This window comes from Eschrichtius robustus, chromosome 5 (assembly GCF_028021215.1).
Source record: "Eschrichtius robustus isolate mEscRob2 chromosome 5, mEscRob2.pri, whole genome shotgun sequence".
NCBI classification, from domain to species: domain Eukaryota; kingdom Metazoa; phylum Chordata; class Mammalia; order Artiodactyla; family Eschrichtiidae; genus Eschrichtius; species Eschrichtius robustus.
The window spans coordinates 24,908,719-24,927,123 of NC_090828.1; the positions used below are offsets into that span (position 1 = coordinate 24,908,719).

Sequence of the window (18,405 nt, forward strand, 5' to 3'; positions counted from 1 at the left end):
CATAATGGTTGTTAGTGGCCAAACCAGAGATTAAAACCACTTTTTCTGCCCTTTGTTTAATTGTTTGGTTTTGGTTTATTTTTTCCTCCATTTCTCTTCATTTCCTTCACCTAACTCACTTTTTTGAAAAGTTTCTGAGTTGGAACTTCAGAGGTTGATGTATAGGAAACTGAAGGGGTTTTAAATTAAACCAGTTTTTAGTGTAATATGTTTCTGTCATATGCTCTAAAATGTTTACTAAAACATAGGATAAATGTAATGCATTTGTGACTGTAATTTAAAAATTGGTTATTTTGGACAAAAGTCATCAAATGTCATATTCCATCTAGGAAATGCATGAATAAAAATGGCCATAGTCAGCATTAAATATTTTATAAGGAGACAGTTTACAGCTGTATTCAGCTACTGTATTAGAATCTCAAACTAAAAGGAAATTAAACTAATTTTTTATGTAAATGAATTGTTTTCATAAGGAAGCACAAGGGAAATTAAGTGTATAATCATGCCTGAAAGTCAGGATTTTTCCAGGAAGCAAGTTTCTTGTGTGAATTTCTTGAGATATTTGGGAATATCACCATGAACCCTCCAAATTCCTTCTATTTTACATATCATGGTGTGTGATATCCTCAAAGTTTCAGACATCTGAAGTTTTGAAGAATTAGCAGACTTTTCTGAACCCTCTATTAATGGTGATTATTGTTGTAAACTATTATGACAATGGACTGTATTTTTAAATGATGACCATAACAATATCTCCAGTCTCACATGTTACTCTACAATGTGACCTTATTCTTTACAAACAAGAAGTGAATTCTATTTCCCCTCCTCTTGAATCTAGGAAGGCTGTGACTGCTTTGCCTGATAGACTACACACAAGTAGTAGTGTATGACTTCCAAGGCTGGGTCATAAAACTGATGCAGCTTCCACTGTGTTCACTAAGAGCTTTGAGCCACCATGTTAGAAGTTTGACTATTCTGAGGCCATTATCTTGTGACATGCTAAGCTACATGGAAAGGCCACATGAGGCGCCCCTGGTTGGCAGGCAGTCTTATTCTTTGACTCATTCAACCCCAGACTCCAGCCATGTGATTGAAACCATCGTGGACCCACCAGACCATCCCATCTACCAGAAGAGTACCACTGAGTTTCCTCAATGACTAGAGAAGCAAAGGCATGCCCATTTGAGCCCTGCTCAAATTTCTCACCTACAGTATTGTGGCATTCATAAAATGAAAAAGTTGTTTAACACCACTAGTTTTTAGGGTCATTTATTTCACAGTAGTGAAAAACTATTATAGATTTAGTTAACAAGTGTCAATTCATTAGGCCCAACTTGGAGATTGAGGGTTGATTAGAGCAGAAACATAATATCTGTATCTTTTATTGGTTTGTTTAAAATTTTTTAATTTTTATTTATTTTATTTTAATTTTATTTTTTTAATTTATATAATTTAACATGCTAAAAATGAGAAAATAAACAGGGTACGGGGACACAGAGTACATTAAGGAAAAGTAATTTCAAGATTCTCTTCATTTTGATTGTACTGCTTTCTTGCCTTCAGGGGGTAAGATTTTTGACTTCAAAAGTTACGAAATATTTCAGAAGAGAATTTACATCTTGCTATTTTCTCAGCAGTCCCTGTGTCTGGATAAAGTTTATGATTATTGAGAAGTGTCAGTGCCTCTACAATGGAAATTTTGCCTTTGGGAGTGTTCTTAACATTCATCATGTCAGAGTGATGGTCTTCCGGCAACCTGAATTCCTTTGGCTTCTGACGTTTTCCAGCGTCCTTTACCTGCAGAGAAGATACGGGATCTTTGAAATCGACATCCACATCTTTTAGTAATGACAGCATTTTGTCATTTTTTCTAGCAATTTCTCCCTTAATTTCTGGATGGCTGCTCATCTGCTCTCCAGGAGGTTCTTGGTGGAGGGGTGCCTGGGAGCGGGGAAGGGCTTCATCCTGCTGATTTCCCATTGCGCCCGGTCCTCTAGGTTGAAATTCCTGATTGCGTGAGTCACCGCAGCCCCCATCTCTTCACAACACGATGCCCGTAAGTTCACACCGCACATGTGGTTAAACACTGGCATGGGCAACCTCCAGGATGCACTGGGCTAAAAAATTGTTTTAAATAATAGCTTTCTTGTGGTATAATGTATATACATACCATAAAACCACCCATTTTAAGTGTACAATACAATGATTTTTCGTAAATTTACTGAGTCGTGTGGAATTAACATCATCTAAAATTAACCCAATTTTAGAACATCCCCTCCCACCCACCCCCAAAAAAAGCCTTACAGAGGAATTTTAGAATATTTTCCCTAAAGAGGTCCCTTGTGCCCAACTGCAGACAGTCAGTCCCTCTTCCTACCCCCAAAGCCACTTAAGTTTAACTTTTTTCTGCCTATGTAGAACTGATGTTGTGTCTTTGATCTGGTTTTGGACTCCCAGGGAGTTCAAGTCCAGAAGATCAACCAAAACGTGTGAATCTGGAGCTTCCTTGAATACTGGGTCTGAGTTATTTTCCTGTTAGACTCTGCCTTGTTCTCCAAGAGTCTCTTTAGTTTCTGAGTCCGTAACGTAGTTTTTAAGAGCATGAACCTTGGATTGTCTCAGTTCAAATTGTATTTTCAACACATATTAGTTGTGTGTCATTGGACAAGTACTTAACTTTTCTAATTCATAGTTTACTAATTATAAAACGGGAATGATGTTATCTACCACATGAGGCTATTGTGAAGATCAAATTAAATAATGTACTTAAAGTACTTAGAATAGTACCCAGCATGGTAATAACAATAATAGTAGCTGTTATTTAATGAGTACTTATCAATTTAGCTGGCACTATACTTTACATGTATTAACTCATTTAATTTTCTCCCAAACTCCATGAATCAAGTGGCATTACTGTTCATAAATGAGAAACTGTGTACCCATGGGCAAATTACTTAATTTCTGCTTTTCTACTAGAAAGTACCAAAGCTATTAACACCCAATGAATAGTTGTTTTATTTAGCATGGGACTTACTAGGAACTTGTTTGAGTCATAGCTATTAGAATTCCCTCATTTCTCTCTTTGGAGTCTTAAAACCTGTGAATTTTTCTGTCTTCTCAGCCAAACATATCCCAACACACACACACACACACGCACACGCACATGCACATGCACACACACACACCACTTCTTTTGGATTCCAAATGTCAATCTTAAACATGGTAGTTTCTTAATAAACACTAACTAAAAGAATGGATGAAAGAACAGATGCATCTGTGTCTTGAGGATGTCTGCAGCCAACTTTGGGAAGGGGTAAAAATCAAAGATCAGATGGCTATAGAGGCTCTGGAGATGTCTTTGGTCATGTAAAACATCATTACTCCAGAGATCCCAAAATATAAAAGTCAGTGTAATCTCAGACATTCTGTCTACTTTAGTGACGCAAGAATGTTTTAAAGAGTTTTTGTGACAACATATGGAAGTACTTTTTTTTTTTTTTAAGTTAAGGAGCCTAATCACTTAATCATTGTAAGCAATTCACCAAATATTTGGTCAGGAGAAAGAAAAACATTTAAATTACTATACCCAATGAGCATATTTTTGATGTGTGTTATAAAACTTGTGCATGCTTGAAGACAAAGGACTTTAGAACCCTCCTTTAGCTTTAAAATGTATTATATTTCAGAATGATTTGTCAGATAAAGATAACAGTGATCTTAATACCAATGCAAGATGATAAATATGATTTAAAAGTAAGAATCATAGTATACATACTATGTATACGTAGTTTACATATAAACTTTTGCTTTTTGACCTGGACATATATTTTATGGACATATTTCTTCATCAGTATTTGTCATAAAATGCATAGAAGCAACTACTTTGGATACTAAAAACATCCTAATTTGGGGTCTATAGTCCCTGGATTATATTATCATAGGTAAAGCCAGTAAGATATTAACATTTAAAAGCTTTCAGTTCTTCTGTTCTCTTCAAGAGTCTCTCAGAGACTCTTATTTATCACCTTGTATAAGATATACAGGCAGAACTCTTCATCTGGCATGTCATTATTGCCAGATAATTAGGCTGATGAGACCATGGACAAACAATTTTATTTGGAAAATAATGGGGAAAATATTTCTTATAAATATTTGTCAATATCTATCTCCCAAAGAAATGTGTGCTTTTAGTTAGTGATGATACTTTGTTTCACACTTTTATCTCTGTGCTGCATTTTAACTCAGTTTTGATAACATGGCTTTTGCTTACAACCTCTCCTAAGCAGCTAGTCATAGAACTTTAATACACAGGAATGATAAATTATAAAAACACATTTGCTGCTAACTCTCTGATAAACTTAGCAACAAAGAAGCAGCTGGTACTTTATTGCCTATAACTTCCTACATATTTCCCCAAAGTTCCAGCTAAACAAGAATACATTTGCGTTTTATTTTCTTCTAATTAAGTTGAAGAGAAAGACAGAGTCAGGGATTGAAGGCTTTCAGATTTAAAGCATTTCTGTTATAATCGTCAGGCAATCAATTAACCAATTTCTGAAGGACTTAATCTTTTTTTTTTATTGTTATGTTTCTCATTTCCTTCAGTTTTATCCTTCTAAAAGGAAAAGTTTTTTATTTTTTCCCTTCACTTTTCAGAGAGAAAATTCATCAACTATAGGAATGAGCAAGACAAATAGATCAGCAGCAAATTTTAAATATAGTCCGTATGAGATTGTTTTCCAGATGTAAAATCTACAAATCTCTTTTTATGAACTATCTTTAGATTCATTTACTCTACCAAGAATCACTACAGGTTAAGGGCTCTAAGGGATTAAACAGGAGAAAGCACATTAAGAATGATTAACATGTCTCCTTCCAAAGTGAATAAAGTTTTTAACATGGAATAGCTATTCATGAATCATTCATTATTTACTTTCAGTAATTTTGGAACTAAACTGGTCTAAGTGCTGCAGATGTTATTATTACATTATTCTAAGTGCTGCAGATGTTATTATTACATTATTCTAAAGATTGGGGCCTAAGATGGGCTTTTGGTGTGCTAAAAGATTTGGTGTGCTAAAAGATTGGGGCCTAAGATGGGCTTTTGGTTTTGCTTTTTAGATTGGTAGTGGTTACATAGGTGTGGTCACTCTGTGTTTATTCATTAAGCTGTACAATTATTATTTGCATACTTTTCTGGATGAATGTTATACCAGAACTTCAGAGGGAAAAAGAATTCCTGAGGCATGATTGAATGTTAAATATTGGACACCTCCTCAAGTTGTCAAAGATCATCTTCCAGAATTTTGTAAAAATGAATGCAATATTCCTCATCCCATCACATGCAAATAACTAATATTACCTCAGAAAACCTGATATAAACATTATTTGCTATTGCTCTTTTATGAAGAATTCTATACTAATCTCATAGCAAGGAAATAGAGTAAAATTCTAGTTATAGGATTCAGAAAAATGTAAGCAGGATCCACCTACTTTTTTTCCATTCATGTCTTTTAAAACTGTATTCTGGTGTTCATTAATTCACAAAAAAATGTACAATGCCTATTATGTGGCAGACACAGTTCTGTGAATGCAATAATATAATGAATCAAACAAAGGAAAAAAAAAAAACCTCTGCCCTTAAGCTGTTCAAGTTTTTCTTTTAATACTGATGTTAATCACTATGATTGAGTTAAGTGATAAAGCTCTTTGTACATTAGATGTTTTGAGAGTGAGGGCCTGATGGACTAATCCTGCTTGGTTTAGTCTGAGACATCATCACCAAGCAAATGATATCTGAACTGAGACTTCAAGGATGTGTAAGTAAAGTTTATTATTTGCTATAACAGGAAGTTCAGAGTACGGCAGGTTATTTTTCCGCAGACTTAACAATATTATCTGCCATTCACAGTGCTGGCTTCATCTTAGGTCTGGTTACCCTTGTCCTCATGAGACAGCTGCCAAAAGCAACTATGGAAGCATACTTCTTTTTCATGTCCAGCAGGAGAGGGAAAAAAGTTACAATTCACTAATTCATTGAGGAGTGTCGTACGCTTTTGGGCTTAGGTCATTCTGGCGATTCATATGGGTTAAGGCATACTTGAACATTTCAGAATTTTGTGATGAAGGTAGAAGTAAGGTGTTAGGTATGTGAGGGGTTGACTCCTGACCAGGCAACCAAGAACTTCTGCCACAATGGGGATCTTAAACAGGGTAGTCAATGAATAGGCCTAAGAAAGGCAATGGTTTCCTGAAATTTTATTGACATTAAAAAATCTGTGCATATATTCATTTTTCCGGGGAAAGGGAGAAAATCTTTCAGTATATTTTCTATGTGGTACATGACTCTAAAAAATAATTAATGCTCCAAAAAAATGATGCTCAGAATAATCATGATAATCTCTCACAACACTTTTACCTTATAAAGACTGCCTTATTTTATGCTAATGATGTTTCTGGTAGGCTAGCATCGCCTACATTGTCATTATCATCATCATCAGTATCATCATCATCATCACCAATATCATCATCATCATGCTATACTATTACACTTTGAGAGGTGAAGTGAGTTCCCCAAGGCCACACAGCTGATGACTGCTGGGTTTATTAGGAATTACCACTCACTATTGAATGATTTTTCTTTGCGGCTTGCCTTGGTAGAGAGCAGAGAAAGAACAATAAACATGACAGTCTCAACCCATTTCCTACACTACCTTTCCTAATTCAGATGCTTTTTAAGATACTATAGCAAAGTCCCTAAAATAGTCTTTGCTTTAACTCTTAGATAAAAATCAGAATTAGAAAAATAATTTTCATCAAAAGCATCTGGATGATGCCTAATTTGGAGACTATAAAAGTATGATTACAATTATTAAATGAGTAAAAACACAGCACATGGATCTATATGTAATCATTTAGTCAAAAGAGGGCCTTTTGGTGGTGGAATGATTAAAATGCAATAATGAAAGTATTTAAGTAATTTCTAATATGGAAATATGTAGAAAGCAATTCTTACACTTGTGTTCATTGGATAATTATTTCTAGGCTATAAAAGATTACTCTATCTCAAGTAGAAAAATTAGAATTGTTTATTTTAAATGTGAGTTAACAATCCAATTTTTATTCAGTCAAGCAATCAGCTCCCTATTTTTTTTAAAGTACTTACTTCGAGGTTGATATTATTTCTTTTTTCAGCAAGGCAGAATAACATTTAACAGAGATGTTAGCAAGCAGCTCTTTCAGTTTACCACATGTATAGAAAGTGATACCCTTTCTAGTGCTACATGTCCAAGTGTTTGTACTGAATGCTTCCATAATGTCAATAATGATCCACTATTCAAAATTAGATGTAGCCCCGATTTCTCAAATGCTTGAGTGATCATTTTCTTTAGTAATTGAGTTCCTCATAGAATTCCACTGCTTGATTACTTGCTCAGTAATCTAAGCATATTAATTTGAAAAGCTCCATAAGCGTGTGGCCAGGATAATGGCAGTGAAGTAATTGCAAGGAAATCTTTTACCACAGACTTATTTTCATCTAATAAACTCTTTCCTGATGGTTAACCGGCATGCAGTGAATGTGATATGAGTTCTAAAATGTATGTGCATTAATGTATCTGTTGAGATGGTTAAAGATTAGATATTCTAGAAGGCGCTTAATAAGCACTTTAAAAAGATGTTTTTAAAATAGTGTGTGTGTGTGTGTGTGTGTGTGTGTTAGTTTATTAGGAGATATGGATTTTAAGAGGAAGACAAGGTCACTGAAATTATGCTAGATGCCTTTCCTATGTTGTCACAGGTAATCCTCACATTAACACTGTATAAGAATCTACTATCCCTGTTATGCATATAAGGAAAAGGGAACTCAGATTGGTGAGGTTATTTGTCCAAAGTCACAAGTCTAGACCACAAGTCAGTTCTGCCTGATTCTAAACCAGTCCATTCTTCAGTTCCTGCCTCATCACAAAAGGTTAACTATAATTTTAGAGGTATATTCTAGCACTAAGTATAAGGGCTCAAGTTTCAAAGCCCCGAGTTATATTAGATAATGCCTCCTAAATGGAAAGGAGGACCATAAATGTTGAATCTATTCTGGGGCACTTATAAACGAGCATTGTACAAAAATATCGTATTATTATATTTACTAGTTTGTTGTATCTTTTTTTTTTTTATTTTTATTTATTTATTTATTTTTGACTGTGTTGGGTCTTCGTTTCTGTGCGAGGGCTTTCTCCAGTTGCGGCAAGCGGGGGCCACTCTTCATCACGGTGCGCAGGCCTCTCACTATCGCGGCCTCTCTTGTTGCGGAGCACAGGCTCCAGACGCGCAGGCTCAGTAATTGTGGCTCACGGGCCTAGTTGCTCCGTGGCATGTGGGATCTTCCCAGACCAGGGCTCGAACCCGTGTCCCCTGCATTGGCAGGCAGATTCTCAACCACTGCGCCACCACGGAAGCCCTGTTGTATCTTTTAGATGCCACATATAAGTGATATCATACAGTATTTATCTTTCTCTGTCTGACATTTCAATTAACATAATGCCTTCCAGTAGGGAGAGGGAAGAGGGGAAGGGTAATATAGGGGAAGGGGATTAAGAGGTACAAACTATTAGGTATAAAATAATCTACAAAACCGATAGCTAGTGGGAAGCAGCCACATAGCACAGGGAGATCAGCTCGGTGCTTTGTGACCACCTAGAGCTGTGGGATAGGGAGGGTGGGAGGGAGGGAGATGCAAGAGGGAAGAGATATGGGGATATATGTATATGTATAGCTGATTCACTTTGTTATAAAGCAGAAACTAACACACCATTTTAAAGCAATTATACTCCAATAAAGATGTTAGAAAAAAAAAAGCTGCAAGGGTATATTGTACAACACAGGGAATATATTCAATGTTTTATAATAACTACAAATGGAGTATAACCTTTAAAAACTGTGAATCACTGTATTGTAACCTATAAGTTGTATAATATTGTACATCAAATATACTTCAATAAAAAATTGCATTATATTTCAACTGTCAACCACAAGAAGGCAGAGCTCCATATTTGTATCTATTTTTATAACAAGTACAAAGTCAGCTGACTATAAGCATTTTAGAGAAGTGATGAAGAATAGATTTCTTGGTTGGTATTCTATGAATGATGCCACCAACAAATCTAATTCACTGTGAATAATTCCAAAGGCATTTCTTTTTTTTTTTTTTTTTTAATTTTTATTTATTTATTTATTTATTTATTTATGGCTGAGTTGGGTCTTCGTTTCTGTGCGAGGGCTTTCTCTAATTGCGGCAAGTGGGGGCCACTCTTCATCGCGGTGCGCAGGCCTCTCACTATCGTGGCCTCTCTTGCTGCGGAGCACAGGCTCCAGACGCGCAGGCTCCAGACGCGCAGGCTCAGTACTTGTGGCTCACGGGCCCAGTTGCTCCGCGGCATGTGGGATCCTCCCAGACCAGGGCTCGAACCTGTGTCGCCTGCATTGGCAGGCAGATTCTCAACCACTGCGCCACCAGGGAAGCCCTCCAAAGGCATTTCTAATACCTAATTATGCTTGAAAGATCCTGAAATTTAAGCCAAGCTGTTAGCAAGAACACAACTTTTGTTGTTTTTATTCTAAATTCTGTCCTATAAGCAGTTCAGTACCTTAAATTTCATTAGATTCTGATTAAGTGAAGCCCTTATCAACTTCTATAGAAACAGATTTATTTGGTAGGCATTTGCTTGACTTTATTACCTTAATTTGTAGCTCCTCGATTAATCTATTAATTAATTTAGTGGCTGTTTACTTCAAACACAAGGCCTTAATATGTCAAATCATACAGTAGTAAAACATAAAACATTGTGATAAAATAGCACATGCATAGTATCAATAAAAGAGCACATGTTTGTAGTAGCCCACAGACTTTATGAAATGTGGATTACCGTATCAGTCTATATTATATTCTAATTATCTCATATTAAAATTCTATAATGGGAATTTTTGATATAGCTTCTGGTGACAGGGCCTATTGCTGCCTTTCATATCTGGGTTTAAAAATACAAATACAAATACAAAAAAAACCAAAATGAGTTTTTCATTTTATTTTGTTACAGAGCAAGATTTTGGAGATAATAATAATAATAATTATTATTATTATTATTATAGTAATGTATTGGCACTGCACTGTACAATTTTCACATCACTTTATGGTAATCATTGTATTTGATTCCCACAACAGCACAGGTTATATAGGGCAGGTAATCGTCATCTACCTGTGACTAAAAAGGAACCCCCAGCCCCCCACCCCTGCCCAGGGCTGGCAAAAGGTCGAAGAGAAAAAAGAATCAGGCCTAAGAAGGATAATGACTTCTTTGCTTGTTTTTAACCCTGGTTTTCTGTGTCCCAATAATTGTCTCCTTGGTAGAATTCTCAAACCTTTTCTCTATTCTCACTCCTATCCCCAAAGACTCTTACCCTTTCTTCCCCTCAAGCTCGTGGGACTCAGGATATAATAGCCTAAATCTTGTTTTCTCTGACATGTAGATACATTTTCCTTTAGTCCTTTCCATGCAAAAATCCTACTGTTAAAAATTATTTTACTTTTTCCTTGCCTGTGCAGCTTTAAGAACAAATGAGGTGAAGGACTGGAGAATCGAGTACGTTTTCGCTAACTGCCCTATTTCTTATTGGTTCACTATTACTAAGGGTGGGAAAAAAGTCTAAACTTGAAACTGCATTTTATTCCCCTGAGACAGTAGGTAAGGAATTTGGTAGGCTAATTCCTGACAGCCAAAGGAGAAGAAAAGAAAAGAGAAAGAAAGAAATGTGTGACTGGGAAATCTGCCAGGCAGATTTACCCAATCAGGAGATACCAGGCTTTCTTCATCCCACACAGCTGAATCCTAATCCCTAACTGCCCCCCTCACCTCAGTATACAACTCCATCACTTTCACTTGCTCAGACCAGCTCATTCATGCAGCTTGCTCATGCAGCTCATTCAGCTGCATTTTTAGGATGCAGAAACAACAGCTTTGGGACTGTATTGGAGGGAAATCCCAATGCACCTGTCTAAACGGGACATTGAGGATGCTGGGATTCCTAAACAGATCTTGAGAAGGTGAGAATATATGGTGTTCTGGCCCTTAGCTTTGCAACTCCAAATGAATTTATCCTGGTCACGTAGTTCTTTAGTGTTCTTACAGACAAGTATGTGTTGAATGTTGTGGCTTGAGAAAAGGACTGGCATTGTTTACATAAAGAGATAAATTCTAACTTACTGTTTATTGACTTGGAAATCAATCTTTGGAAGAAAACAGGAGGCATATTACTTGAGCAGTAACTTATAGACGTTTGAGCTTCAGTCTTCTCGATCATAAACTGAAAGTATTGGATAAAATGTACTTAGGTGCTTCGAATTTAAAATTCACAGCTTCTTGTGACAAGTAACATACCATTTATGCTAAGTCGTTTCACCATTGGCCATGTTATATTCAGTTATAGCTAGATTCAATTTTTACATGGATTTAAGTGCTTGGGATTGCTACAGAGATCTCTTTAAGAAAGGCTGCATTTTAAACTTGCTTCGAAATTTTGAGAAAGCTGGGCAACTACTTATTTTAAATTAAACAAGATGAACCACAAAGCAAGACGAAAAACAAACACAAAAATGACAGTGACAGTGATAAAAAAAAAAAAAACCAAACAAGCCAGAACAAATGAAAGGTGAATTGAAGCTCCAGGGAATGTTTAATGTGGAAGGTACCTGAAGAGGAGGAAGTCTCTTGCTTTGTTACTATTAATCATTTGAAGGCTCTGATGTATGAAAAATGAAACAGATTTGTGTTTGGTTAAGCAGAAGTGAAACTAACAGGTAGAAATTATTACAAGTAGCTAGATTTTTGACCCTAAAAGAGGAAGAAGTTTCTAGCAGTTAGACTTGTCCCACAGAATAAATTTCCTGGAGTGGTAGTGAGTTTAACACCTGAGGTACTGGAGGTAACAGACATCACAGTGACATTACAGCTAGAATCATCGCATTTGGATGAGTCTGAAATGTCTATAATCCCATGACCCTGAGGCGAAGAGAACACTGAAGCATTACAGGGATTCGTTTCCTTGGCTTGGCTTAGCCTTGGCATGTGGCAAAATGCCAGCAACTAGCAAAGCTGTGAGTATTTTTACTTCAGCTTTCTCCTTCTCCATTCTATACTGTTGTGGGTAAGAGGCCCAGAAGTTTCAGCTTCCAGAGAGGAATATCCTGGCAACACTTACATGATTAAAAAAAAGTCTTTTAAGTAGAACCTTAAAAAACACGTTTCTGTTCAGTAGATTTACTTATTATAATGTAATACCAGTCTTCTTGTGTTTAAGGCAACTCTTTTCAACTCCAATCAAGTAAGTTAGTTTCAGTTTTCCCACAAACCAAACAACAACTATTGTCTTGTTCCAGCCTGTCAAAATGTTCTAGGTAAAATCAAATTTACAAGAAAGATCTCTTGTTACATATCGTTTTTCTTCCCTTTCTGAATTTTTTTGGTCTTTTTTCTGTCTCTTTTTATAGAGACTAACTCAATTTATTTCTTACAACATTTATTTTCAGAAAAGAAATAACTAACTCAAAATAATCCCTTTGAGGAGGAAAAAAAATCAAATTCGTAAACAATAGACTAGGGAGAAGTTCTTTCCTCATTATGCTATTTCCACATTATGCTATTAATTTTGCAAAACAAGCAAATGAAAGAAATGCCTGATTACAACAGTAATTATATCAGAGAAATTTAAATACCCTCAATTTTAAAATGCAGCCTAAACTGAGCAGGTTTGTTGGTAGGCTGTTGAATACTTTAAGCATAAAGGCTTTTTTTCATGTAGACCTGTATTTGAGTGCCGCCTGTACCATTTACTAGTTGCGTGATTTTGGACAACTTATGTGCTCCTTCTGAGCCTCAGTTTACTGAATTTGTAAATTAGGAATAATAAAAATACCTACTTCAAAGGATTTAATGATAATACAAATAAAAGACTTAGCCTAGGGATACCTGGATCAAGTTTAAGGATTCATTGAAAGTTGGTCATTATTTTAATTAACTTGAGGAGGATAAAGCCCATAGTTTTACTAACATCTCTTTCTCGGATAGCTCCTTGTATGTGGACTTTGAAAGATCAGTGGGGAACGTTATTTTAAAATGATATTGTGGCTTATGTTTGTTAAAGCTTTTTTTTTTATGAGTTAACCTTATTCAAGGGTTTTTTGTTTTCCTTGTAGAGAAGCACAGAAGGAGACTAAACAGAAAAAAAAAAAATGAAAAGGATGTTGGAAAAGCCCAACTGCCTTTTAAATATTTTTGATTCCTGTTCACCGGAGATTTTAAAGGAAAATAGGGCAGAGTGGGGCAGTGAATATAGTCATTAATAAGATAGATACTGGTCAGTATAGAGTAAATATGTGGATCTGTGGGTTATGGAAGATTGAACCCTTGTGAGGAACAATACACATTTAAGAAAAAGTACACTTTTTTTTTAAAAATTTGTGATTCAGTCATGATTTTAATTCAAAATTTTTAAAAAATCTTTTCTTTTTTTCTTTAAATAGGGTTGATGATGATCTGAAGATAGAGAATTCCATGTAGCATGTTCCCATGCTAGCAAAAAGTGAATTTACTAGAATTTTGGGTCCTTTAACACTAATCAGTCTTTAAAATACTAAGTTCTGACATAGAAAATGAAAACATTTTTTTCATGGTCAGGAATGTTGAGTTAGGATCAAGAAGGAATAAGTTCTAGTCCTAGTCTTACTGCTTTATATCTGTGTGCTTTGAGACATGACATTTACATTTTAGATCTCATTTCCCTCATCTGTAAAACATGAGCCTGGACTGGATACGCTCTTGAACTTCTTTTCATTTAGAAATGTCTACCATTCTAAGAATTCTTTGAAATTATATTTTTATGGCTAGATACATATTTTTGCCATATACTATGGTACAAAAAAGGACTAATTTCTCAAAATGTATTTTAAGGACCACTTGAATTAAAATCACCTGAGCTGATTGTTAGGCATACTGATTTGGGAGTAATAACCTCAGTCCCAAAGCATCATTCTTGAACGTGGTGTCTACAATCTGTGTTTTTAACAAGCTGTTCAAACAACCCATGTTCCAGGTGGCTGTTAAAATGTGAGAACAATTATTTTAGAATTAAATATCAAATATGGTTTTTGATCAGTGTAATATCTTTAGGTAAGAGTTTTTAATTTATCACAAAGCTGTTTTATTCTGCTACTTGAAGATTCTGAAAAGAAAATAATGAGAATAGGGAATTTCTAATAGCTTTTTTAATCTATGTTTTTGACTGTGTTGAGTTATCCACTGGGGAAAAGCAGTTAATAAAAACAAATGTAAGTAAGTGACTGAAATACTATTGTAGTACATTAAAATACTTATAAAATGTGAATTGGAACATAGAAAAACTTTCTCAGGCACTTTATAATTACTTTAAAAAATGTAAAATGCACTAACTCTAGATTTTTGAAAATATTGAATAAAGAACATACTATAAATGGGTAAGGGAACAAAAACACTCTAGATTTTAATCTAATTATCTTCAGTATAGCTGCTCCCAAATAACGTCCTCAAACCTGTAGCTGAGTCAAATAGATTAATGATAAAAAAATAATTTATTCACAAACTACTAAAATAAACAAGTAGTTTTTTAAAAATAAACAGCTTTATTGAGATGTAATTTCATACCATAAATGCATCCACTTAACGTAAGTGTTTTTTAATCACTTAAAAGTCTTTCTATTTTTAAGAAGATGCTTGCTCAGCTACTAGTCTCTCAGCTGACACCATACATTCCAAACAAGCAATTTCACTGGGCATTTTATTGACAAACCACTTTTATAAGAATGCCAGGGGCTATCTGGGTGCAATTCTGTAAAAGAGTGATTTTGAACTTTCACTGGGTCATTCAGGATTCTAAAGTAAATTCACCTGAAAGCTTATTTAGTGTGAATGAGAGTTGCCATGCAGCTTGATGAATGTGAAGCTGAAGAAGATTGATGATAGAAAAGGGGCATGGGGGTGGACTTCAGATGGACTTGCTGCAAGGGCATAGCCATCAGATTAGATTAAGGACTAATTTGCAGGATTAGTCCTTGCATCTCTTTGATGCTAGATTATCAAGTGGTTCCTACCTCCCCAAAAGGAAGTTTAAGTTTCCGTAGAGTCCAACAAAGCACCCTTATAGTGTGTGTGTGTGTGCGTGCGTGTGTGTGTGTGTGTGTTTGAGATTCTTACAGTGCATCATTCTACACTAGGTAACAGAAAAAAAAAGTCAATAAAGTTTCTTTTATTTATGAGGATACTATTGGGATAAAAATAATAAAAGATACAAAGGAAAGAAGATGGTTTGTGATAGTTTCTTCAAGGAATAATTGTCATTTAAATCTATAGATTTGTTATACATTCTTCTGGTCAGTAGCTCACATAATTTCTTGGAACTTTTTTTTTTTTAATTTGTACTAGTAGGAATCAATATTTGGCTTCTTACTTCCTCGTCTAATTAATATTTGGAGATGCATTTATTAAAAGATTAAGATGGATGTCATGATGCAACTGCTCTGTTAAGTCTTTGTGAGTGACTGTAAGTTTATATTTAGCTCCATATTGTACATGTGTCCTCTGTGAATTCAATTATTGCCTTTAGAAAATAATTAGCTCTATGTAATGTCAGGAATTTTTTGTATTGTATAATATGTTTCTCTCCTTTGGCATCAAAGTTCAGAACAGAGAATCCATGTATCAACAAAATATCTGAAATATGAACATTGTATTTGGTACTAAGGAAAACTAAGTATCACTGTGTGTGAGCTGGCAAAGCGGAACAGACCATTTGGAACATCAAAACAACTGTGGTTTCTACCCAGACATGGGAGGATGTTTGCATAACTCTGGAAAAAGTTTCAGACACCATGGCTGTAACATCAGACTCTTTAGAATTCTTTCATGATATTATTTATTTTGCCAACATAGAATCTATAACAAATCAAAGCTATGTGTTGCAATATCCTGTTTTTAAAGTAATTTTTAAGAAAGTTAGTAGAGTGAGAAGTAATCATTGTATGTGTGATGTATGTGTGTCTGTGTGTATTTGTGTGTGTCTGTGTGTCTGTGCATACCTGTGTGTATCTTACCTAGAAACTTAGAAGCCACCTGTTGGGTTCCCATTCTTAAATTGCTAATCTTTCTGAGACTAATCTAATTAAGAGAAACCAGATTTCTAACCCAGATACTCAAAATGATGTAAGACTTGCTATTTGTTATTTCTTGAGTTATTTTCTCCCAAAATGAATATGCAAATTGAGACGATGAGAGGAGTGTAATGATATTATGTTCTTTTTTATTCTTGCAGTCTTATGTGCAACGATAGGAAAGTAGGATCAAATATTAAAAGAACTACAGGCTTGTAATTAATAAGCATTTTCTACAATTCTTGCCTATGATTCTTAGAATTTATTTTATTTTGGTGTGTAATGTATAATGTGTACTGTGTAATGGTCAAAGCTCCTGTTTTTTTCATGACTTGAGAAATCTCAAAGTACCTAAAGGTACCTCAAACCATGACCAGACTTTATTTTTTTTTAAGACAAAATAAATTAGTTTAAATTCTCCCACAGAAGCAACTGACAAAGGATTAATCTCCAAAACATACAAGCAACTAATGCAGCTCAATATCAAAAAAACAAACAACCCAATCCAAGAATGGGCAGAAGACCTAAATAGACATTTCTCCAAAGAAGACATACAGATTGCCAACAAACACATGAAAGAATGCTCAACATCATTAATCATTAGAGAAATTCAAATCAAAACTACAATGAGATATCATCTCACACCGTCAAAGAATGGCCATCATCAAAAAATCTTCAAACAATAAATGCTGGAGAGGGTGTGGAGAAAAGGGAACACTCTTGCACTGTTGGTGGGAATGTAAATTGATACAGCCACTATGGAGAACAGTGTGGAGGTTCCTTAAAAAACTGAAAATAGAACTACCATACGACCCAGCAATCCCACTACTGGGCATATACCCTGAGAAAACCATAATTCAAAAAGAGTCATGTACCAAAATGTTCATTGCAGCTCTATTTACAATAGCCAGGACATGGAAGCAACCTAAGTGTCCATCAACAGATGAATGGATAAAGAAGATGTGGCACATATATACAATGGAATATTACTCAGCCATAAAAAGGAACGAAACTGAGTTATTTGTAGTGAGGTGGATGGACCTAGAGACTGTCATACAGAGTGGAGTAAGTCAGAAAGAGAAAAATAAATACCATATGCTAACACATATATATGGAATCTAAAAAAAAGAAAAGAAAAAAAAAAATGGTCAGAAGAACCTAGGGGCAAGACGGGAATAAAGAGGCAGACCTACTAGAGAATGGACTTGAGGATACGGGGAGGGGGAAGGGTAATCTGGGACAAAGTAAGACAGTGGCATGGACATATATACACTACCAAACGTAAAATAGATAGCTAGTGGGAAACAGCGCAAAGCACGGGGAGATCAGCTCGGTGCTTTCTGACCACCTAGAGGGGTGGGATAGGGAGGGTGGGAGGGAGGGAGATGCAAGAGGGAAGAGTTATGGGGACATATGTATATGTATAACTGATTCACTTTGTTATAAAGCAGAAACTAACACACCATTGTAAAGCAATTATACTCCAATACAGATGTTAAAAAAAAAAAAAAAACACAATGGATGTTAGAAATAGTTTCATTGTTAAAAAATATATAAAATAAAAAAATAAATAAATAAAAAATAAATTCTCCCACAAACTTGGGATTGTTAATTAATTCAGCCTCACTCCATTATACAATTAGAATTCAAACTCTTGGTCTCTACATCTGTTAACAATGGAAAGTAATGAAAGAAATAATGTTGATGATTATAATGACTTGCCCATAGTAAAATAGTAAATGGAAGGGAAAGGCTCTTTCTGGATTAAAAGACCTGGATGGAGGTCACAATTAAGTAGTTGTCTCAAATATTTTTCATTCTTAATTGACACTTTCCTTTAATTCCCTTCTTAATGAGGTAAGTAGTAAATGGATTCACATGCTAATTAGTTGTTTATACTAAATATCTTTCAGAAGTTTCAAAAGTTGATCCTTTATGAAAGGAGGTCACCAAAATATTGTTATTTTAATATTCTTTTTTCTCCATTCTACACTGTTAAGTAAAATAGAAATTTTGTTGATGCATAAGTAAACTTACAAAATAACCACATTTTTCAAATGAATTACTTGAACTGTTTACTTTTTTAAAAAATATAATACCACAAATTTTGATCTCAACTTCTTGGCATCCACTTTGGGATGCTGAAACTCACCAAAGATGTTTGAAGAAAGAGTCCT

The 18,405-nt window shown here is 35.1% G+C and overlaps 1 protein-coding gene and 1 pseudogene across 1 annotated transcript in view; one reads left to right on the forward strand and one right to left on the reverse strand.

The window, feature by feature from the left end:
• ERBB4 (erb-b2 receptor tyrosine kinase 4) overlaps nt 1–18,405 on the forward strand; it is a 1,107,258-nt gene that overhangs the window by 202,562 nt on the left and 886,291 nt on the right. The window lies entirely within an intron of this gene.
• Nucleotides 1,532–2,036, reverse strand: LOC137764757 (NADH dehydrogenase [ubiquinone] 1 alpha subcomplex assembly factor 4-like; annotated as a pseudogene).